This window comes from Rhea americana, unplaced genomic scaffold, assembly GCF_003343005.1.
Source record: "Rhea americana isolate MKP2758 unplaced genomic scaffold, rheAme1 scaffold_178, whole genome shotgun sequence".
NCBI classification, from domain to species: Eukaryota; Metazoa; Chordata; class Aves; order Rheiformes; family Rheidae; genus Rhea; species Rhea americana.
Genome location: NW_028185905.1, coordinates 433,774 through 457,022, shown reverse-complemented (window position 1 = coordinate 457,022; position 23,249 = coordinate 433,774).

Here is a 23,249-nt window from a genome sequence, read left to right as displayed (position 1 = left end):
GACGCGTGTCCTCGCCCGTCCGAGCGCCCGGGGGCCTGCGTGCACGCAGAAGGGAGGCGCGAGAAGCCCCCGCGCGCGCGGCAGGCTGCCGAGCGAGCCGCAGAGGCGAGCCGCCGCCTTCCCGCTGCACCACCCGCTCGTCCTCCGCGGCGTCCCGCGGCACCCCAGCCCCGAGCCTTGGGAAACACCAGCCAGGAGGGAGAGACCGAGACAGACTTGAAATCGGTTTCACACTAAATTACCCCTGTTACACATATCGCAGAAGGGCCTCTGGGCTGCAGACGTGGGAGGATGCACAGACACAGGCAGCCCTAAGGAGATTAGCCAAGACGGCGAGGACCACGCGCCGGAGGCCGGGGCAGAAGGGCTCACCGGGGATCAGATGGTGTGGCAGTAATTGCCAGATCTCCTCATTAATCTAGCTGCTGGACGTGGCTGCCTCTCAGATGTCACCAGCCACGACGCCGGCTGCTCCGGAGGGAGCGTGGTGGGGCTGACAGCGCGCTTTGTGCGTCTGTGCCGAAAGAGGAGGAAGAGCTCTCGCCTGACTCGGGCGGTGCTGGTGACAAACGGCCGGGTGGTGCGTGTCAGCWGGGCGCTGCAAGCCGCCGAGACCGCTTTGGGGCAGGAGAGGGATCGCTTCAAGTAGCCAGAAACCCAGGCACGCCGCRCAGAGCTGGTTGAGCACTCTGTACGGGCGGTTCATCCAACTTGCTCCTCGATTAAAGCTGCATAGCTTGGTACGTGCTGTCCAGGGGCAGGGGAGGAGGCTCCTTGTTATGAAACGATTGGGAAACCATCATGCTCTTCCAAGCCACACATCACTGTTGAGCAACAGTGAGCCTCAGGTATGAAGACCCACAGGTCCTAACATACCATGCTGTCTCCAAAAGGGTAGGTRCTGCTGATCACTTGGTGGTAGTGTGAACATTTCAAGCTGTCCAGCACATCTCCCCAGCAGGGAYAGGCCGTCAGCAATTACAGGTTGTCAACATATAGAGTAACAAATAGCTGCAGGAGTTCAAAGATGGTTGAGAGAGGGCAAACACCTGATGCTCTCTCCCAAATGATGTACAAGAGCATATACATGCCTCAGTTTAATGTCATGATACCCAACTAGCACATGCCTTTCTACTCAGAGTTTAAGGGCAGAGTTTAAGGGTGTCTGCACACCAGCAGAGGACAAGTGGGGCTATTTACCTCTCACTGCTCCCTTCGGTCTTCTCTACACTTACTAGGAGCACACCGCAGTCAGCTCTGGCTRCAAAAACATCCCCAAAGTTCACCAGGGCTTGGAAGCCTGGGCAAAAACTCAGAGCGCAAGTCCCTGCATCCAGAGAGCCCTCCCTCACCATCTCCCTGTCAGTGCTGTAGGTCTATAAATGTGGCTCCAGGGCCAGATCTGCAGTGGCCATAAATCAGCGCAGCAGTGACTTTGTCTTTGTCCTGTTAGTGGAATGAGAGCTGGAGCCAGATGAAGCCGGGTGGCAAAGCCTGCCACGTAATTGGTATATATAAAGCTTTATAGCTCGGCCAGGAAAGAGTCCCAACAGGGTTAAACAGCTCAACCAAGGTCACAGAGAGAGCCGGGAGTACAAGGAGAACCTGAAATGGAGGAGTTCTCAGCRGCAGGTCTCGCTCAGCCTGCCAGAGCCTGCCTCTTGCTGCGGATGAGTAACAGGAGCTCTCCCACCACGGAGGCTCCTGAAGGCCTTGGGAGAGCCACCTCCTGCCACCCTCGTGCCACCGCTTCCTCACCAGTGAGAGCACTGCTTGGAAAGACCCCCCTGAGATGGTCACTGCRGGAGAGGCCACCAGGACCGGAGAAACAGACTGGCCAACGCTGTGACCGTGGCACTCATGCAGATGCCAGTGTCTGCTCCTCCTGTCCCAGCAGATTTGGGGTGATACCGTGATTTGCTCCAGCCCTGCCATGGCAGCGGGGGTCCTTACCCCCTCCTTGCTAGGTTGGCCTCATTAGCAGATGCTAACCTGAACCACAAAAACAGCACATCTTTAGCTCTGAAATGAGGATTTATCACCACGGAGAGGTGGTTCTGGGGCAGGGGTTTTAACAGGCGAAGGGACGGGGGGGCTCAACCCGACACCACGCCTCCCAAGGCGTTTTTGTTGTGCTAACCCACATTTCCCCTTCACTCCCTAGCACAAGGTGGATATATATTACTTAGCACTGCTGCGTTAAAAATATGATTGTCAGCCTCTGTAATTTTCCAGTGACAGCTAGAAGAGAAACAGCTGAGCCACAGAGCTCTAGCTCCACACGCCATCTATTTCTACTGTCAGTTCCAGAGAGATCTTAATTATAATGGCTTTTGGTGCTCATTCCTTCCTAATGCTGTAACAGGGAGATGATTGCAGCCGTAAATGAGCGATCAGTCTATTCCCTGCTGGGTAGTAAAACTGGTTGTCAGGCTGGGGAGGGATGGCACGCAAGAAACTGTTCCCCAGTTACAGTTCACTTTGCACACTCTATATAAAATTGAATTTGGCTTACTCATAAGCTGCAAGTTACAGGGCGCAAGATGGTAATCGCACCAAGAGTGGGGAGTGAGCAAGAGGCTTAATTGGCTACAGAGTCTGGAAACAGCACGGATCAATTTTGCATTGGCTATAAATACAGATGAGTCTGACTCTGCGTCTCGGGCTTTCCAAATTCTGGGTCAGTGATGCTGCTTCCTTATCGCCCSTCTTTGGAGCTCAGCAACAGCTGCACCAGCTCAGCAGCTAAACACATTTGCTTTCCCAAAATTAAGACAAATTACAGCCAGGGCAAGGATTTCCAATGCATGTCAGAAAGTCASCGACTCCTCTGCCAGCCTGTAAAGATTAGTCTCAAGTCTCTGGGGGAGGTGATCTGCTTGACCCCAGCAGAAGGGCCCAGAAGTGCAGCTCGCAGAATTGCAGGTCTCCTCGCCCTGGTGGTGGCAGAGCCGGTGCTCTCCCCAGCCAGAAACACACACCTCGCACAAGAAAACGTTGCCCCAAACCACTAAGCGCCACACCAAAATACATCAGATGCCTTTAAAAATAAAGTACACTTTAAAAAAAATACATTTTAAAGAATCAAATTATTCGCTGGCCTAGACTGAAAGTCTAACCGTGGAATTGCCTATGCAAAATCAGCAGCTCAGGTCAGAATYTATGTTATGAAAGTAAAGCGCACAAACCTCCCCAAAAGCACCCACCTCGCTCCCTCCCTRTCCGCGTGCCGCTGGGCAAGCTCCTGGCGAAGGCGCAGGACTGGGCTGCCGCTTCGCGGGCCTCCGGGCTGCGCTTCGCAATGCCAGGTCCTATTCAAAGCACCCCATTTTGCAAACGCAAGAGCCATTTATTCAGTACRGAACAGCCCAGGGAAAACTACTAAGTGCATGTTCACGTGATAACTAGACCTGATGGGAACTGAAGCCATCTCCATCCTCAGCCTTCCAAAGGACGTCAGGTTCACGCGTTTTCTTTCTGATCTTCTCTTTGGAGCTGAAAGGACAGATCACAGCGTAATGCGCTCCTAGATAATGCAACGCAACTTGCACAGGCACCAGTGAACATGGCATTTTTCTGTCCCAGGGAAAAAGCAGAACAAAAGAAACAAATAGGGGAAAAAAAAACCCAGGGAGCTGTATGCTAAGAGACAGCTCAGCTATCTTACACTCTTTTTGCAGATCCTGATACTTCACTTGCTTGTGCGTGGATCTTCCACTTGGACATACAGCAGACAGTTATCAGGGCTTTCATCTATCAAACCACTCTTAGAGAGCTCTTTAGAGCAGGATAAAAATGACTAAAACTGACATTTTAATTACTGTTCAACAAAAAACACTTTTGCATGGTGGAAAAGAGCATTTGAATTACAGGAAAGATGCATTAATAAAACTTTTAGACTAAGTGTTGGGATAGGCCAACATCTGCTAGATCATTTCCTGTCACGTAGAGTATTCTACATTCCTGGAAAAGCATGCACTTGCTGCTCAGCCGGAAAAGGCTCCGTCTAAACACACTGCCCACAGGTGACTGCTGTAACAGCCAACACTTCACGGCCAAGCACAGCTCCATGAACCAGCARACGATTTCCCTTCCTGTATATGCGTTTATATGCGCATACCCACAGATCATGCATAGCTCACGTGAGTTTTCATACATGTTCCATATGCATACAGTCAGTAACAAGTGCTTATTAAGGATATTCTTAAAAATAAAGATTAAGGCCACTTCTGAAGGATCTAAAGCTCTTCCACTTTCACTAAGCTGCTTATATTTTGCGTTTTTCCAGGCCTGTCGAGGGTAGCAGACAGGGCGGCCACCCCCCCCGCCGGCTGACAGGTACGGGGCTCTCGCGGCGGACAAGCGCCTGCTCCCCCCCGACCGCGGCGTGCATCCCCGTGCTTCAACCGCGGCCGGGGAAACGCAGCAGAGATTCCCACTGCTTCAGCGCTACGCGCGCGAGGCCAAAGTGAAGCAGTTACCCGAGTCACTCGGGAGCCTCTGAGCCTCCGCGGGAGCGGCGGCGGGACCGCCCCGACTCCTCCGCCGGGAACGCTCCGGCCCCGTGTCGCGCCCCGCAGCGGCGTGCAAACCCCAGCGCCGGTCCCAGCGACGAGTCCGCGCGTGGGGCGCGTTGAGAGAGGCGGCAAGGCGGAGGGCAGCCGCCTCCGCGCGCGGGAGCCCTCGCTCCGAGACGACGAGCTGGCGGCGGYGGGGGGCTGCGCCGCAGCCTCGCTCCTTCCCAACGCCCCTTCCTTCGGCTGCGCGCCGAGCGCAGCGCCGAGCCCGGCGCGCAGGCACTCACCCGCCGCGGGGCGTCCGCAGCAGCCGAGCGGCGATTCGGGCGACGCACAGCCTTCTGCTGGGGGGGCGCAGCTCTTAGAAAGAACGGCACGCGGACACACATCACCGAGATAATATTTACTAATAAAGCTCTCTTGCAGATAACTTCAGCCRCAACAAGACACCTTATGCATACACAGCAGTAAACTTTCTTTTGACTTGCTTGTTTTAAGAATTTCACTTTGACAGCAAGTAGCTCGTATGAAATTAGCACAAACAAAATTTATCCATAGTATGCTTGGTCAAGACAGCTAGGAAAAGTGGGGGGGGGGCGACAAACCAAAAAAAAAGTCTCTAATCAGCCGAGCTTGTTTTGGTTAACTAAATCCCACAGTTTATGTGTCTCTTAGTCTGTTGATTAGCTTCAAGTCCCCAGTGTCTTCTGGGGAACCAGTGTTTACTAACAGTTGAGATGAGACATACATCAAGTCATCTAGAAAATTCAAACACTCAAGATTTCAAGGGGAGAAGACGGCACAACAGATGAAGCCGCAGGCAGCCGGGCTGGCTGTCCCCCGACTGCGGACTTCGCTCTACGGGGCTTTGGGGGCACCAGCACYGCGCACGCTCCATCGTGTCTGTACTGGGATTCACAAAGAGTATTTGTCACCATCACAGAGAAGGTGTCAGCGACCAGCGCCAAGACGTTCTTGATGTTCTCAGACACTAATGTCTCCAGATACTTGCATTTTATCTTACCACTAATTGCACACATACTTGTGGCTTTGGACTATCACTAGGTTATCTCGAGAAGCAATACATCCACGCAAAGCGAAACAGCCAGGCTGCTTAAGYACTTGCCACAAGAAACAACAGCAGCTCTGTCAGAGACCGGGGAATTATGGGGTGTTTTTATTGTATCTATTTCCTGATAACATTCCCACTGCCGCCAAGATATCATTCAAATAASCTGGAGTAGCATTAAAGAGACCTTTTCCCCCGGCCCCTCGCGTTCAGGGAGCTTTGGGTAAATGCACCTAAATCCTGCRAATGCAGAAGTCGGGAGGAAACGCCGAACCATCGGAGGGTGACGGCTCCGGGCAGAGCTGCTCCTGACGTGGCCCGCTCACGAGCGCTCCACTCGGAGAGTTAAAAACTGTTCTGTTCCTCACCGGAGCCTTTTGCACACAAGTCTAGACACCCAACGCACACGTCTTCTCCCCTGACTCGGTGCCAGATTTATTGCTTTCCTGGGAAGGCTGCTATCTAAGTCATAAAATGATTTGCAAAATCTTCAAAAGCTTATGAAAGAAATGATTGATAGTCTCATCTGCTGGGCACTTCCTGTCTTTAAAAGCCTGGCTCATAACCACAGTATCTCAAAAAAAAAAAAAAAAAACAAAAACCCACACCTGTAAACACTATACATGACATTTTCGCAGCTATTTCTACTGGCACCTGCAACTCTGCTCCCTAGGAGCCCGCCACGATGCGATCCGCACCTCAGACGGTCCTGCCGCCTCTCCCGTGCTCGTGGGGGCAGCAAGATAACTGGTTAGCAAGCGTGCTGCTGCCTCCCCTTCGGGGGCACCGCGGTCATCAGCCGGACGCGTTCGCCCTCACGCTCCCAGGCCAGAAGGAACACGTTGGAGAAGATGTTTATCGTTTGTTTAGACTCAGCCGTGCAACACTGGCTGTTTGTTTTCGCTCCTATTCCTGTAACATCCATATGCTCACTCCACTAGCCCTTCTCCCCGGTGYTTTTGCTGTATTGGCAGCTGTTTACTGCACAGTCCTGGCGCTCRGCGATTCCCTTGCACATCTCGGCGGTGGTTGGTAGCACTGCATGGAGGTTGTAGCCTGGTAAGCTGTGCCCGTTTTCCTACATCTTGGTGCAGTAACTTTCTCATTCACCRCTGAACGAGAATCAAAGCACTCAAAACTCCTGCATCTCCCTTTCCCGGGGCCTTAGGAAGAGATGCAGATCGCTGGGCAGAGGTCTGCCGAGGCACCTTTCAAGGAGAAGACAYGCAAACATCTCAGAGACAAAGCCTACACGGGAGACGTTCCTGAGACAGAGAAAGAGATGCTCAATCCTGAGCGTCAGGGACATTGCAATATCCGCACTAAGCAAAATGCTACAGCCTGGAACGACGGCCTTGGGGCTGGCTGCCTTGAGAGCGCGCTCTCCTGCCCAGCGGACGGTGAGCGACGTCGCGAAGAGGCAAGGCCAGCTCGCTTTTTGCCAAAGCTGGTCACAGCTGACTGGAACAGTTTTACAGATGAAAAGAAAGTTGTGAAGACCTCTCACGGGTCACAGCTAGTGGAGCAAGCTAGACACGTTACTGCTATTTGTGCTTCAGGGCTGCCACAGATTTATATCTTTGTCATTATATATTGTTTAAAGAAAAAGAAAAAACGCTTGTCCCCTTCTGAAGTTACAAAGTCAGAAGATCGCTGACTCAAGCACTCAACGTCCCTGAACAGCCACTGCTGGTGCAGATTTAGAATCAGTCCTAGCCAACSAAAAAGAATAATTATTTCTCTGCTCTGCTGTGCTATTTAAAGCACAAAGTGCAAAGATACTGAATTATGCCCAGAAGAGTTATGCTCAAGTACAGCAAGGTAGTAGCCACTGAAGACAAGTGAACTGGATGCAAGTGTTCCTGCCTCCCAGCTCCCCTTCCCCGGGACGTCTATCTGCACAGGAGACACAGCTTGAAAGCACTGCCCCATCCAGCCGGTGTCCTGCTCCTGCCGCTCCTCGGGCCTGGCCACCTCTGCAGAGATGAGCAACTGCCATTTTGTCGCAGAAGCGTGCTTGCTCACGACTGTGTCCGTCCGTCCCACGTCAGCGGCTCTCGACCCTCTGGAAGTTGCCTGGCCAGACCAAACAGCTATGGCACAACACGTCCCCCCACACCACCCACCACAGCTCTGTGCCACAGCCACCGTGTCCACATGGAGACGGGACCACGGAGCGGCCAGACCACCCTTTCCAGCAAACCCTCCTCTGCAGGGAGGCACAGCACTCCCGACACGACGGCTCTCAGACTTCCCAGGGAAGCACTGCGCACTTTACAGTGATGCGGACAGGCAAGGTCAACGTTAGCTGCAAGTGTAGGACTGACCTAGAAGTAAGTACTCTTGCGACTTGTCCCCTGAAGGCTTTTACATCAGAAATAGCTGCCTCTGTACGAGCACTCCTCTCCTCAGCAGAGACAGAGCCATAAGGGGAGGGGGGAGGCACGGCGTTGCTGCACTCTCTGGCCCTGCCAGCACAGGGATGCTGATCCCRCTGTCCCCAGGAGCAGAAGGCTCGTGCCAGCGAGCAGAACTCTCCCATCCTGGCTTAAACACTTTGTGACAAATGAGGCCGTGACCACACATACACAAGGCAAGTGGGAATGGCTCTGTCTCTGCTCCCCTGCCCGCACCCAAGCGCCAGAACTTCACTTCTCCTATAAGCACTGAAAGTTTAATTTCTCCCTTCAGTCCAGTGTATTTAAGGATTCATTCTTTCCAATGTGCAAAGAAATGACCCAGCCATAACGTAACATAGATGCATAAAAATCCAGCAGTAGCAATGAATGACCACATCAGAGCCCCTGGGGCCCAGCATCTCCTCCAGCCATGGCCAGCATCCATCACAGCATCTTCCCCCTTGACCTCCTGCTTCAGACCCAACAGCATTAGGTGAGCTAAGCCCCATCTTTTAGAAAAACACCTGGTCTTGCTGAAAAGCTTTCCAGAGAAGCTGCTACAGCATGCAGCAGGACTGGGTGCTAACCTTCGTCGTTAAAAGGCTTTGCCTTCCCCCAAAGATCTTAACAAGCAGCTGAAAGGTAGCAGAAGCTGCGAGGCCTCCAACTCCCTCTCCCTGGATCGCAGGGCTGCTGGACCAGAGCACTGTGGCAGGAGAGCGACCAGCGATAACCACCCTGGGTTGCTTTTATCACAGCACACAGCTCCAGCTTGGCACCTTAAATAACTGCCCTTGGGGACTCTCTGCAGGGTGGGCAGTTACCACCCGTGACGGTTCATGCAAGAGCTCCGCACACCCTCGCTCAGCCTCTGCATCGGGCAGGAAGCAGCTTTGCTCTAAACATCATCTACCTTTTCAGGCACCCTGAAAAGAGTGTTTTAGCCATTAGCTAAAACCAGCTATTTCAGCCATTAGCTCCGGTGCTCCACAGCCAGGCACCGAACGCAAAAGGGAGGATGCAGCGGACTGGCAGCACGATGGAAAACAACACGATGGATTCGTCAGAGCCAGTGCACTGCCACATTCCCAGGAGTCCCCTGGAAAGCACCCAGAAATGGCTCAGGACACTTTGCTGCACTATTACAAAAAAAAAAAAAAAAAAAAAAAAAAAAAAAAAAAAAAAAAAAAAAAAAAAAAAAAAAAAAAAAAAAAAAAAAGAAAAATTTCAAAGTTTTTTTTTTTTTTGGTCCTACAGTGCTTTACGGCTCATTGTCAGTTTTCTCGTTTTTTTTTTTTGGTCCTACAGTGCTTTACGGCTCATTGTCAGTTTTCTCGTCTTCTCATAATTCATAAAAATGGTCTGTTTGCTATACTTGGCTTCACCTCAAGTTCAGTAAATCGAAGTATTTAATTAAACATAGCAATTTACCAGCTCTCAGCCCAATTCATAAGAAACTCACGCATCATTTAAGCGGGATTTTCATATACTTTACTTGGAAAAAGTACAGAGCAGACTTTAACGGAATAAAATACATTTTTTGGCAACTCACAAAACCACTTTTCCTCCCCCCTCCGCGAGCAGGTTACTGCCTCTCCGTTAAAAGCCCAGAGGCTACACAGCACATCCCGGGAAAAGCTGCGGAACCCGCGGTGCAGCCYGCTACGCCGGGGCCGCGCGCAGGTGCCCCGCTGCACGAGGAGAAGGGCTTGCTCTAAGGACCCATCGGACACGGCACCTTCCCGTCCTCCAYGGCAGCAGGAGGGCACCGTACCGCMACATTTCTCCTTGATCRCTCGGCGGGCACGGAGGCAGTTTTGTGCCATGCCAGCTGCGCACAGCATCCTCCTGCCACCTGAGCAGAAATCTCTGGAAAGCTTTGCATCATGAAATTTCACACCAGAACATGGTTTCTCCTCTCTTTCTTCTAATAGCAGCGTCATACAACACAGCTAACATCTACTTCTGGCCTGGCAGACAAAAAGTAAAGCTGAAGGACCCTTGGACTTCAGGTTGCTCTGCACCAGGCTCAGCTCACAGGAACAACCCCAAGAATCACCCAAAACACCCTTCAGCCCCACCAGCCCAGAGCTCAGAAAGCAGCAGCCACACAGGGGAGCAGGCAAGGGGGAGTACAGCGGGAGGATAGCCCAGCTCAACTGAATAAAGCATTTGCCTGCTTATCAACAGCAGCACACTGAAAATCCAGCCTTGCAGAAAGCTTCTGCTTCTTGTCCACTGCAGTGGTCCTGAGGGCCTGGTGAAACCAGCAATCATGGGCTCAAGACCTGACTGGTCTGTTTGCACTAACTTCCAAACCCACCAGCAGGCTCCAGCTTTGACAAAGACCTCAGAGGTACTGGCGACCCACAGACTCCCTAAAGCAGGTTGATGGGTAGAAGAGAAAGGTCCAAGTGAGGATCACCACTGAGGGAGAGCAGCAGGGAGAGCTCAGCTCTTGGCTCAGAAACAACCCCTTCAAGAGGAAGTCATTATTAATACCTCAGTCATGGGAAAAGCATCAGCTGGAGAATGCACATTACTCAGCTGCAGAGGCTCTAGTCTCAGGTCAAAAGCTATAGGGACACATTGCATTAACAACAGGACATTTCCCCCCCCCCTTCTACCTTTGTCAGGTTTCCAAAGACCACACTGACCTGAGCTGGGAGACCAAGTMTGGGGCAATGCTCTCAGCAGTGTCAGCTGCACTTCCCAAACCCCTCAAAAAAAGCCCCTTAGGTCTTTAATAACACAAGAACAACTGCAGCAGAAAACCTACTTACCTTCAGCCAAGGGCTCACTCCTAGAATTACCCARCCTGGGCTGGAGAAGCAGCATCCACACCTGCACACAAGGCAGGGCCCAACCTTTCCACTCAAAAGGTTGTTCTCAACCTGTCTCCGCTTCATAAATCACTGGCAGGACACAAGAAACTGCAGAGGCTCACATCTCCCCAGGGGATTCGCTCCCTGCCAGGTCTCACATTCCAGCCACACATCCTCTTGGCCACAGCCCTGGCCAGAGAGTGGTTAATTGCTGCTGCTAAAATAGGAAAAGGGGGCTTGCGCCTTTGAATAATTGTTGATAGTAAACAGCTTTCCAGTAACTTAGAAACAGCTGAAGGGGTTTTACTCAGCTTCTAAATGAAGATTAAAGTAGGTTACTCTTGGGTAGAAGAAAACCTGAAGAATGTTAACTCCAGAGCGAGAGTTCATAAACAGGCTCGAGTCTGGCCAGCATCACCAAAATAGCATCACGCTGACACTTTTCAGGAAATCAGATTTGRACAAAAATTTCTGCAGGAAGATACATTGAAACATAGTAAGAGAAATGTGTRGAAGACAATTGCTCCATAGTTTCTACATGTCGCTTTGAACAGTAATATTATTTTTACAAATAAAATCATTAACAACAGCTGCTGAGAATCTGTTTAAGCACCTTATCCTCCCTTCCTGTTGTCTCTGATACGAGAAAGCATTTGGAGGTGCTGACTCTCTGACAGCTTCGTTTGCAGTGCAAGTAACTACATTTGTGGAGATGCCATAAAATGCCATAAAAATGGAAAAAGCAAAATAAAACTTTGAATTGGCTTTAAAATTCTGGCTTGAGTCATCTGAGAACAATTACTTTTTTATACAGTTTTTTTAAAGTTTTCATTCTTTTTCTCAAGGAGAAAAAAGAACAAAACTTTTCACATCATTAAGTCAAGCAAAACTGACATTCTGCCTTTCAGGGAGACCGGTGGTTTCGTGCTGTTCATCCCCTCACTAGCTGCAGCTCTTAAGGGCCTTACAGAACTATTCGCACAGCACAGTTCTGTGAAATATATACTATTGTTAAAAGCCTGATATATCMATTTAACAAGTACACGGCTTCTTGTTCAAATAGCTGTGCATTTCAAACAAGAGATCTGAGTAGTAACACAAAAACAACACATGCAACTACTTAGAAGTCAATTAATATCAGAGGAAGGACCCTTGTTGAATGCAGCAGAAAGAATTATGGTTACATTTCCGGAATAATAGCTGAAATTTACCATTGTGTGTCATCAGGAATCATTTAAAATAGTTTGATCTAAGTTCTTTTTGTCAGGGCTCTAATGAATTAAGAGATGACAGATTTCTGTAATGAGGGTCTATGTTTTAAAGACAAGGCTACATTGTTTTTGCTGTACTAGTCACATAATCTGGGATGCTTCAAAGTAATTACGGAACAAGATTAATACGTTACAAGTTTTTGGCTTGTTCTTAGGCACAGCGGAAAGTCGAGCCTCCCTTTTGCTAAGGTTTTAGGTACATGGCTCAGAACGGGGGACAACGTCATCACACCCCAAATATTGAAATTGCAGCTGCCACCAGGAGAAGAGGGTGCCGCCCCACGTCGCCGGGGAGAGGACCTTCCCCCCGCAAAGCCCAGGAGGCCCTGGCCGGGCTTGCAAGTCCCGCCGGTGTGCGGCACCTCGGCTCGGAGGCAGGACCGCGGGTTCCCGGCGGGYTGGCAGAGCCTCGCCGAGAGCCCCGGCCGGCGGCGGAGGCTCTTCGCTGCTATGATAAAGAAATTTAAAAAGCAACAACTGGAGCAGCGTTGTCCTCCAGCTTGTGCAGCGTTACTAGTACTCATTAGCTTGGTTGCTGGATCACATTTTTCTGCTGTGCAAAGGGACCACAAAGGCATATTATATTCAATGTTAAGTAAACAAACTTTTGAAACTGCCTTTTATTGATTCCATACGACCATCTGGTTTGGAGGAAAAAGCCCCTTCTTTCTTCCCCCTCCCTGTGAAAATATTCTAAGGTTAGGAACTGGCAGCGACTCAGTATGGTTGAAAACCACCTAGTTTCCTTTGCGGTTAACAACACAGGAAAACGTCTAACTTTCAGATAAATGTTGGAGGCTTATTTGGTTCACCCATCTGGTAGCCAGCCTGTTCTGTGAAAATTAAAGATATACATATGCAAATATTCACAGTCTGCTTCCAAGATCTGAAGAATTTTTATGATGTAACCACAAAAAGAGGTTATTTAATGTTGACAATATGTAGCAGAGCAAAGCACTATAATGCTGCATATGGTAATGTTACTTATGAAAATGAAGCCGCAGTGCCCTTACAGAGTAATGAAAAGCAGATTTCACCTTGAAGATTATTTCAACTGTTTAGCTTGTAATGACTTTAAAAAAAAAAAAAACAAAAAAAAACATTGGTGTGAAAATATAACTTGCCACACAACCACATAAGCCCCCGTACGTGCGCGGCCGCGTCCCGCTGCGGGATTTCTTCACGGAAGAGCCCCGGCCCTTGCAGACGTCTGCRCACCGGCACAGGTCGGCTCCCAGCCTTACCTGCCCTTGCATAAATGCAGAATAACCCCGCCACGGGCACGCCACCGCCACCGCGCTGCCGCGGGGCGCGGGTGCGCCCGCGGGGGTGCATCGCCGCACCTCGCCGGAGCGGGCGGGCACGGGGGCGATGCCCCCCCGGGCGACCCAGCCCCGAGGCAGGATTCAGCTCTCCGGCCGTGCCACAGCTGAGCAGACGGGAAACCTCGCTGCTCGCTGGGCCTCGGCGGCGGCTCTTCCGTGCCCGCCTGTTCCCACCTGAAAGACCGGAGCCGGCGGCGGGGCTTACGCCAGGCAGGGCGCGGGCAAAGCCTCTTACGCGTTGCTCAGCCCAATAAATCCTCTGGCTGCTGTTGCTGAGCGTGTCGGCTGCTTTGTTCCCATTTCGCAGCCTCACCGTGGGAGGAACAGCGGCTCGCGGTGTCACGGGCAGGCACGGGAACAACGCGTACGTCTGCCCCAGGCTGCGAGCTGCTCCCGCAGCCGCCTGGTTACCGCCGCTGGATGCTCCCATAAACCTCATGCCTAAAWGGAAACTCCCCCAAACGGACTTGTTCTGAGAATTGCCCATGGATGACACAAACTCTCCTCATAACTAACAGCGTGGGCTGACCTTGCTGCAGCGTGCCAGGAAGAGCACAGCGTTATTTTAGGCGAATCACTGTGATTCATTTTCAAATCCGGCAGTCCTGGGGGGAGGAAGAGCTGCACAGCGCTTTGGGGTCAGTACAGGTGCAGTGGGATCAGGGAGCCGTGCAGGGCCTGGGAACACCACGCTCACCTTGCCACGCTCCCAAGAGAAGGGCTCAGCCCGCGGGAAGCTCTACGGAGGCACGGCACGCTCGGCGGCTTCGATCCACGGCACAGCTACTGGCTGGTCCGCAGCTGGGGCGAGAGCGGTCCACAGGGCTTTGTCCCGTCTCTGCGTGGTGGAGCCAACATCAGCTGAGCATCCGAGGAGCCAGGTCTCACATTCCCCTCTGCGTGCAGAAACCACAGTCCAGGGAGGAGGACCTCCGCCGGAGGCCAGGCTTGAGGCAGAGGGTGGGCAGCAGGAGGATCTGGCGTCTCAAAGTGGCTGCTCAGAACTGCTGCCCTCTAATCCCGCTGGGGAAAGGCTGCGGGAGAGCAGACAGTGCATGCCAACGAAGGGGATTCGCTTCTTGGCCGCTCAGAGAGACGAGCTTAAAGCAGGTCTGCTACAAGTCCTGTCCTTGTGTTCTCCTCATCAGGAGCTTTCAGGTTTAGCAGAGCTTTCAGCAACWCGGAGCGAGGCAGCAGCTGGGCAGCTCCGGATGAGTTGGGCCTTTGGTTGCTGTCCTAGGTGCATGCTGGTTAGATGCTGGACATCCTCCCGCTTGAAAGGGGTGGCAATGCCAGACCTCAGTGACCAGCAATACATCTTCAACAACACGGGATGCAGGCAGGAACCGCACAGCCTTACCATCACGAAATTACACTGGCAACTGCATTAGCCACACAAAATTGATTATCCCAATGATTCATCAAAAACGTCAGCTGAGCTGCAGAGACTCTTCCAGCCRAGCTCACTTCCCTGATGCTTCTTTGCATGTAGCAATGACTTATTGCTACTGCTAAAATTAATTATGTCCTCCTTCTATAATGAGCACCTTTGTATATTATGCAAGCTCTTTACCTGTCATCAGCAGCCTCAGAGAAAGAGAAAGATGTTTGAATTAACAAAATATTACTGTGATCTTCTCCCTGACAGTATGGAAGCAATAATATTTAGTGAGTAACTGAGTTTCCTTTAATAATTTAGTAGACTGTAAAAACCTTGATCATCCAGCTGACTCTGAGAACAAAATAGTCAAGCTTTGTGCATCCTAAGCTAAGATAAAAATGTGAGCAAACTCCATAAAGGAAAAAAAGAGATTTAAAAATGCATCTTAAAAAGCTAATTAAAAACCCAGCCCACATGTAAGAAAGAGGCTAGGGAAACTGTTCTTTAAAGCAACTGAAGCCACAGGTTCAGCACTGTTCTCACTGCCGCTGTGAGCTACACAGCCTAGATGAGGTAGCACAGGATGCATTTCCATTTCCTTCGAGGTAAAATAGTCTGAGAGGCAAAGGGGTCAAGACAAACTGGGACGAGGACCCAGAGCTGACACACCAGTAAATTACCGCCTCTTGCAACCCCCTAAACAGCTGCCGACACGGTTTTGTACCACGCTTCGATCCAGGAACATTCTGACTGACAGTAGCCCAAAAGCTGCTTCTGCAACACCCACAGGCCCAGGGCAGCCGTGCCGGAGCCGGGCGCTGCGCCGCCGGGCAGGGCGCTCCCTCTGCCCGAGCAGCAGTTAGGAGAGGGGCCTGGTAGCTTACCAAAAACCAGGCCAGTTCCAGACAAACAAAAGCATTAGCTAGTAAATAATGCATTAGAGTTGCATTACACATTTATGCATCTCTCAGTGCCCTGTTTTCCAACAGCAGCAATCGATGGGAAGCGATAGTCCCCAGAGCCTCYGCGTGGCGTGGGCTCCGGGTGCAAGGCCGAGCACGACAGCGCAGCGGAGGGTTTGCACACGCGGAGCCCGGAGTGTTTYACTGCAAGGAGCCCACCGCAGTCGCTGGGCTGCACAGAGCCGTGCTCATCTGCTGCAGCATCCAGCCGATGCGATGGGACCTTCAAGCAKAGGCACCCAAACGCACAGCTTTGGAGGGCTCAGGTCGGACCACCAGCTGACCCAGGGTTGTCAGGGTCTCGSGTAACTCAGGCTTGATGTCCCAGAGAGCATCACAGCTGTACTGAGCTCGGCACCAAGTGGGCACTGAGCCTGAGCAAGCCCTTCTCCCAGGCGGTTTTAACCGAGTCCTGTAGGACAGAGTGGGGAAACCCCATATCCAAGCAGGCTGTGCTTCTGCAAAGATCTCTGAACGCAAACGAAGCAACACAGCAGGCCCCTGCCCGCCTCTGCCAGCTCCATAGGCAACATGCTGGTGATAATAGCCGTGGCAAAGAGACTGTGTCTAGTCATCCCTAAACACAGCTCCAGTCCAAGATTATTAACAAAAAAGTCTGCAATCCCGCTCCTGCGTGCTCTGGGTATGCCACCAGCTGTTACGGTTTCTCCTACTGCCCTGTCCGCGTACGCAGCCTGCGCAAACCAACGCAAGGGAGAGGAAAGGCGCAGTCGCAGCCCTCCCGCGCRCCGGAGTCTGCAGGAGCGGGAGCGACTTCCCGGCAGCAGAGCTGCAGCTACAGCAGGACATCGAGCGAGGGCTTCTGAGTTACAGCAAGAGCCCAGAACCGAGAAACGGGCTTGAAGCTTGTGGTTAATACTCAGTACAAACCGTCTTGCACCCTTGGACAAAGTAATGCGTGTAGGAGAGGAAACAAGGAGAAAGATTCCCATTGCTGTAAAACACACGGCTGGAGTTTGCACGGTTAGCAYGAGCCCGGAACAGCAAGGGTAAAGTGATCAGGGCACCATCACAAGCACACATTACTGTTGGGTTTGGCATTTTACCATCTGATGAGCAGTAAATTGGCAAGATGTTTGGTACTGTGCAGTTCAGAAAAAAGGGAGCTGAGGACTCTGCGCTCATCTTCAGGTAATCCTCAGATCTGCCATGAATCTGTGGATCCCAGCACTCCAACAAGCTACACACACTGATTTTAGTAATCTTCTGTTGTCATTAAGAGTCTGCAATTCTCCTAGGAATCCCCAGTCATTGAGGAAAATAATTTGACATGATGCATTTTTGAGAATCACTCCTGCAAACTACAGACGTTCTCAGCCTTTTGCTCAAGTTTGGTAAAGCAGTCAGGCTCAGGATCTCGGAAAGAGCTACCAGGGAGCTTTGTGGAAGGAAAGTCAGAAGAAACAAGAAAGCAGAAAAAAAACTTCAGCTTCTTTGACAGGGACAGAACTATTAAAAGAACATTTAGACCCCTTAACATGAAGACGCATCAAAGAAAACCAGATGAAAACAGATTCATTTGCCTTCGAGAAATCTCAGCCCTCTGATACGCTGCCTTCTTCGAATGCATGTTCAGTGTAGATTGAAATGCCTGCAGGCAGGGGAACTGTTTTGTCTAACATGTATATTGGCAGAGGGCATTTTAAAGAGAACTCTCCAGAGAGAGACACCAAGAAGCCCACGATAGTAACTTTCCCTTTCGTTGTTATGCAGGCCAAAAAGCCCCCAAATCCACAATAATGAAAACTAGATTCCTTTCTAGATAAACACATTATATCAATGACAAAAAAGATGAACAAAAGCTACTTCAATGCTCAGAGCATCAAAGGACTCAAAATCAGATATTATTCGGACCTCTAAAAACAACATAGCCTGCCTGCTCTTGCTTTGACATAGAGGATGAATACCAAACCCACTCAGGTATCCTGAGGACTCATCCACCAGCAAATTCCTGGGTGACAGTCCCTAAGAACGGATCGTGATTTAGTAGAAATCAACAGTTATTGATGCTTCGACTTCAAACTGACAATTTTTTGTTTTGGAACAGTTCTTAACTATGGGGACTTGTAACACAGGTTGTACGGGTGCTGCAGGAGCTCTGGGCAGGTGCTGAGCCTGCCGCCCTCCACACATTAGGGCATTAGGCCTGGTCAAGTCTTCTCCAAGCCCTCAAAGCTGTGTGGCACCATCTCAGCTTCACCTCTCCAAGACTGGTCCTGCTCACCTGGTCTCCCAGCCTCAGCTGGGGAAATAAAGAATGAGCACATGATGCCTTGAATTAAAATATGAAAAAAAAAAAAATAGAACAATCCAAACAACAATCTCAGGGATGACAGTAACGAGGAGGACAGAAAAGAACGCCGCCGCCTTYACAGCCAACTCAGTGTTTGGGGCATACCTTACACATGTGCAGGTATTAGGCTAAAAACAACCAGTAAGGAAGTGTTCTAAAGCCCCGGAAGCCTCGTGCAGGTTTTTCCATGAAAATTAGACATCTCCCAGGAAGCCATCTGAAATACACAGATGCAAGCCCTTGCATGCCCCTAACCTAAATGTAACACTTGTTCAGTCCCCTGACTTTAAAACCCACCTCTGTTTATTCCCCACCATAAAAGTATGTGGCTGATGGAGCACTGACACACTGAAACATCTGGGACTCATCTCAGCTCTTTTGTTGAGCAGTGAGTCAACAGAAGGTGTGATGAGAGCCAGATGTTAGGCCATACCAATACATCATAAGTGGAGTGGATTACAATAAGGGGACAAATAAAGAGAAAGGCCTGTGAGAATATGTGGGGCCCCTGGAGGCCTTTAAAACTGATTTTAAAAACCCATTTCCCTAGATTCAGAAGGAATTTTATAGAGTAGAACCAGCATAAAGCTGGATGTTTGTTGCAAAGCCAGGCGACATGGAGCCTGGACTTCAGGCAGGAATAAACCCCCTTATTTCCTGAAATGGGTAACATTTGCCAGTACCCAAACCTAACTGGAACAGATTCCTGGTGCTCTAATTATAGAYAGCACTCGACTTCAACAGGAGGAGCCTTCGATAATGGAAAACAGGGAATACCATTGATAAGGCCGTGGGATATCAGACAGTCATCGGTTGTTGACTGGCACGGGGTCAGGATTCATCTGCCTGCAAACCAGAGGGGAGACAGTCTGTCAGCAAGCCTTGGGAAGGGAGACCTTCACCCGCATGAGCTTTGCTCTAGCTTTTGTGCAAAATGGGTTCTCCTGATGGCAGACCACCTGGGGAGGTGCAGTGCCCCGCGTTTCCAGACGTGTCCGAGCGCTCCCAGACCCAGCGGCGATGCTGCGCCCCATCTGCCTTCGCTCCCACCCCGTCCCTCCGTCCTGGAGCGGGCAGTGCCATGGAAGCACTTCGACCTCCCCGTGTCACTGAAACCCAGCAGAATTGCCTGCAAGAGGAAATAAAATTAAGCTTAGTTTTAATTGGGRTGAAAATTACAGGATTACAGGAAACCACTGAGCAATTCCATTAGTTAGAGATCACCACCAGCAGCAGTCTCCACCACAGGCTGAGAGCTGGAGGCAAGGCTCTGCCCCTAGGCAGTAATGTAATTATGCAGGCCCCACTGGCACGTGGGCACATCTGTACGGCACAGCCTCTGACTTTCCACTTGGAGAAGCCTTTGCAAGGCCCAACACATGCAGGTCTGCAGTTCAGAACAGGCCTAAGAGGGGTCCAGCACAGGCAGCCCAAGCAAAACTTGGCCAGAGGCACTAGGAGACAAGACCCAACTGCTCTGCAGTACTTTAATATCCAACATATGTCCTTTTTCTTACTAAATCCCTTCAGATAAATTCAGATAGGTCACAAGAAAGCCTTAATCTTTGAATGTCCTAGGAGTATCTGCAATTTCTACTGGTAGCATCTTTTAGAAACTAATGTGACATTGTCCCACTTCCCAATTCCCACGCGCTGAAATCCTGTGGTTCAGAGATTTATGGTTTAATGGTTAATTTTTATTTCTCCCACACGGGATTCCAGTGTGAAGCTTTCTTACCATCATGGGGTGCAAAGGCCTGCACTGAGATAGTGCTGCTGCTTCAGCAGCACAAGGGCTGTGCAGGAGCAGGACCCTAGGTGACACGAGCGGACGGACTCACAAACATCTCCTCCAGCCTGCTGCAGCCCAGCAAAGGACCTCGAGCAGCACGTGTTCCTCCAGGCTCGCACTGCCCCGTGCTGTCCCGGCAGCAGATTGCTGATGCGAAGACCTTTCGAGTTGCATGCAGTAATGCAGGGTTAGAGTACGACCCGCTGTCTGCTCTGCAAATCAGACTGGCTGGCTCCGAGGGCGATCCCTGCAAAGCCTGGCGCTCCCAGGGGCTTCTGCAGCTCACCTCTGGGCAAAGTCTGCTGCCCAAGCCAACTACTAGCCCTCCCATCTCCGGCCCCTAGCCTCAAAGAGACAATCTGGGCCACAGCTCAGGCCTGTCCCCAGCTCCCCCCCACAACAGGGACCATCGAATGCTGATTTACCCTGGAAATCCTCTGGGTCTTGCAGGGAGAAGCCAGCAGACACCAGCAGGAGAGCTGTGCTCCCACACCGCGCCCCCCAGTATCATGTCCTGACAACCGCCCGCCCCCGCAGACGAGGCAGGACACCCCTCGCTCCCCGTGTTTCCCATGGTCCAGCTTGTCTCCATCATCCCCAGAGGAAGACGAAGAAACCCGTTTACGGAGGCAAATGGGATTTTTGTTTACGTCTTGAATCCACTCTTTCCTGTGCCTCATCCAAGAGATAATTTCAAATGGAATAGAACATTACCGCAGGATGATGTTTTCCTGTTGCTACATGAACACTGAGGCTAAATCAAAACATTTATCGGAAGTAGATGCTGCAGCAAAAGTGAGATGTTCTTGTAAAAAAGAGGAGACATTTGTTCAATGACAGTCTCCTGTTCCAAGGGCTGTTTTTCCTACTCCACCAGAAGACTGCACAAATAAAAGCAGAGCAGCACATTAAAATATAGCAGGATTTTGTTTTGTTTTCCCCTAGCTTTGTGCCGAACAGTTACCCGGTGCACTGGAATTGAAAAATTGCATTCTCATTAGCTGAGGCACTGGAGGATTGATTATTTTTTCCTGTGCTCCCACCAATCCAAAACCAGTTGCTCATTAAAAAACCCTTCAGAACCCAGCAGCCCATTAAAGTTTACCGCGAGGTTCAGAAGAAGCTAGTCTCTTCAGCAAGGATTTATCGTAGGTGTCGAAGGTCTGTTCTGACAAGGTGCCAGGTTCCTCCGGGGAGTTACTGAGCACCTTTAACCCCGCTGACTGCAGCAGGAGTTAAGGCGCTCTCGGCGCTCTGACAGCTCTAAGCAGCACCGTGTCTGCACGCTGCACCAGCCCCGCGGGGCCGTGGCAGGCGGCGGTCTGCGACCCACCGCCCCGTGGCTCCCGGGCCGGTTGGCCGGGCTGCGCGTGCTCCTGGTGAGCGCCCGTGCTGGCGGGCAACCTCCACGGACGAGCAAGACAAAACCCTGCAGTGTAAGGCAGAGCCCGCGGGTGAACTCGCAGGTCAGGAGCCAGCAGGTAAATTAAATCCAAAATAGCATGCCAAGGAGTCATCATAAAATTATGTTTCATTTCTGCCCGTGCTTATACAGCTCTTGGGGGATTTCAGTAGGGGATGTCGAAGAAAGAGGCAGCTTGTTATTGAAGAATAAAAGAATAAATAATTTAATAAGGTTCACTGGAATTAAGTTGTTTGCTGCACATCCCTTTGCAATGGCCCCAGCTGATGCCTGCTTGCAGTGGTGCAACATTGCCTCTTCTCCTCCTCCTCCGGCTCGGTGAAGGCTCCCGCTACGATGGGCAGGTTGCTGCACCCTCGTACAGGTGCGCTCACATCCTTCACCAGCGAACGACCGTGCTACCGTCGCGCAAGCAGCACCGGTCCTCTTGACAGAGCTAAATCCAGCGTCTGCGTGACGGCCGCTCACCCGGTTCCCCCCCGGGAGCGGCACGTCRGGAGAACCCCCCCCACCCCCCACGTTAGCAGGTTCGTGCCCCAGYGCGCACGCAACGACACAGATCGATGGTTGCCGCGGGAACACTAGCTGCATTTCCGCGCTTTTCTGCATCGGGAATCCCAGCGACGCCCGGGACACGCTGCGGCTTTTCCTTTCCATGCCAAGCGCTCCGGAGCGGCTTCGCCTTGCCAGTGCCCGGGACGCCCCGGGGCGGGCGGCGCGGCCGGGCCACGAGCAAAACCTCCGCGGGGCGAAGCGGCGCCGGGGCCGGCTGCGGCCCCCCGGTCGGGGCACGGCTGGGGCCGGCTTACACTTAACGAGATAAAAGGTCGAAACTGCTTTTCAGCCTTAAATTGCGTTAGCTCTTTGTGTCTTTAAAAATACAACAAGCTATTTTGGAGGGTATTTTTTTAAAGTTTGTTATAATGGTTCCTGGTAGGCATTATGTTGGAAATAAGGCTCTTTCGAAGCCTGCTGGGATACATAAAATGTTTCATTTCTCAGTCCCCGTTTCTTTGTTTTTGATCTCCATTCAGATTGATTAAAGACACTGACTGCTCAATTTTGATTAAATCCTAAATCATAACTGGCTTACAAAACAACTGTGAAAGCTGACATTTATGAAGTTCAGTAAACTGGTTGTAAGAACAGGAGTGCAAGATGGAAAAAAATAATAAAATTCCTTTCCAAACAAACATCGGTTGACAGCAAACAGATGGTTAGAGGCTCTTACTTGTAAACTGGAAAAATTAAGATTTGGCAGGTTCTGTTAAAAAATAGTTACAAAACATCTTAAAGTTTTCCCCTTCATATCCTGGTGTTGCTCTGGGCATCGTTTCAATATTTTCATAGGCTACTGCACGGAAAAGGTTCTGAATACATGAAAGCAGCTGGCATAAAAGGGCTAAGAAATACTAGTTAAGATTTATACGGAGCAAGGTTGCCAGCATCCCAAAGATGCAGTATGTGAAAACCCAGCTTCTCAGCCCACCAATAAATCACTATAACTTAGCAGCATAGCTTTAGTTTCGTCTCCAAAGGTGCAAGGAAAGTGGGTAAAATCTAACATTGGTAGATTTTTCCATATTTGTTGACTTACCCCGTGATAATGTTAAGCTAATGTTTTGGGGCTAAGCACAGCCGTATAAAATTAAACCTCTCACCAACACCGGTTCCGGGAGGGGGAAATTCAGCCGGAGAGCTGCTCCGCGGAGACAAGCGGTTCCTTCTCCTCGGAGACGCTGGGAGGCAGCCCCGGCCCCGGGGAGGGACGGCGGGGCTGGGTCCCGCTGCGAGCTCCAGCCCGGAGCCCCGCGTCCCTCCCGGCTTCGGGCGAGCAGCAAACGCCGCGCTGGAGCACGTGAAGCACGCCGCTGTGACTTACGCCCCTTTGCCGGGGGCTGGCTGGGAGCGGAGCTGGCAGCGCCCGCGCACCCCGTGCACCCCACGCACCCCGCGCACCCCGTGCACCCC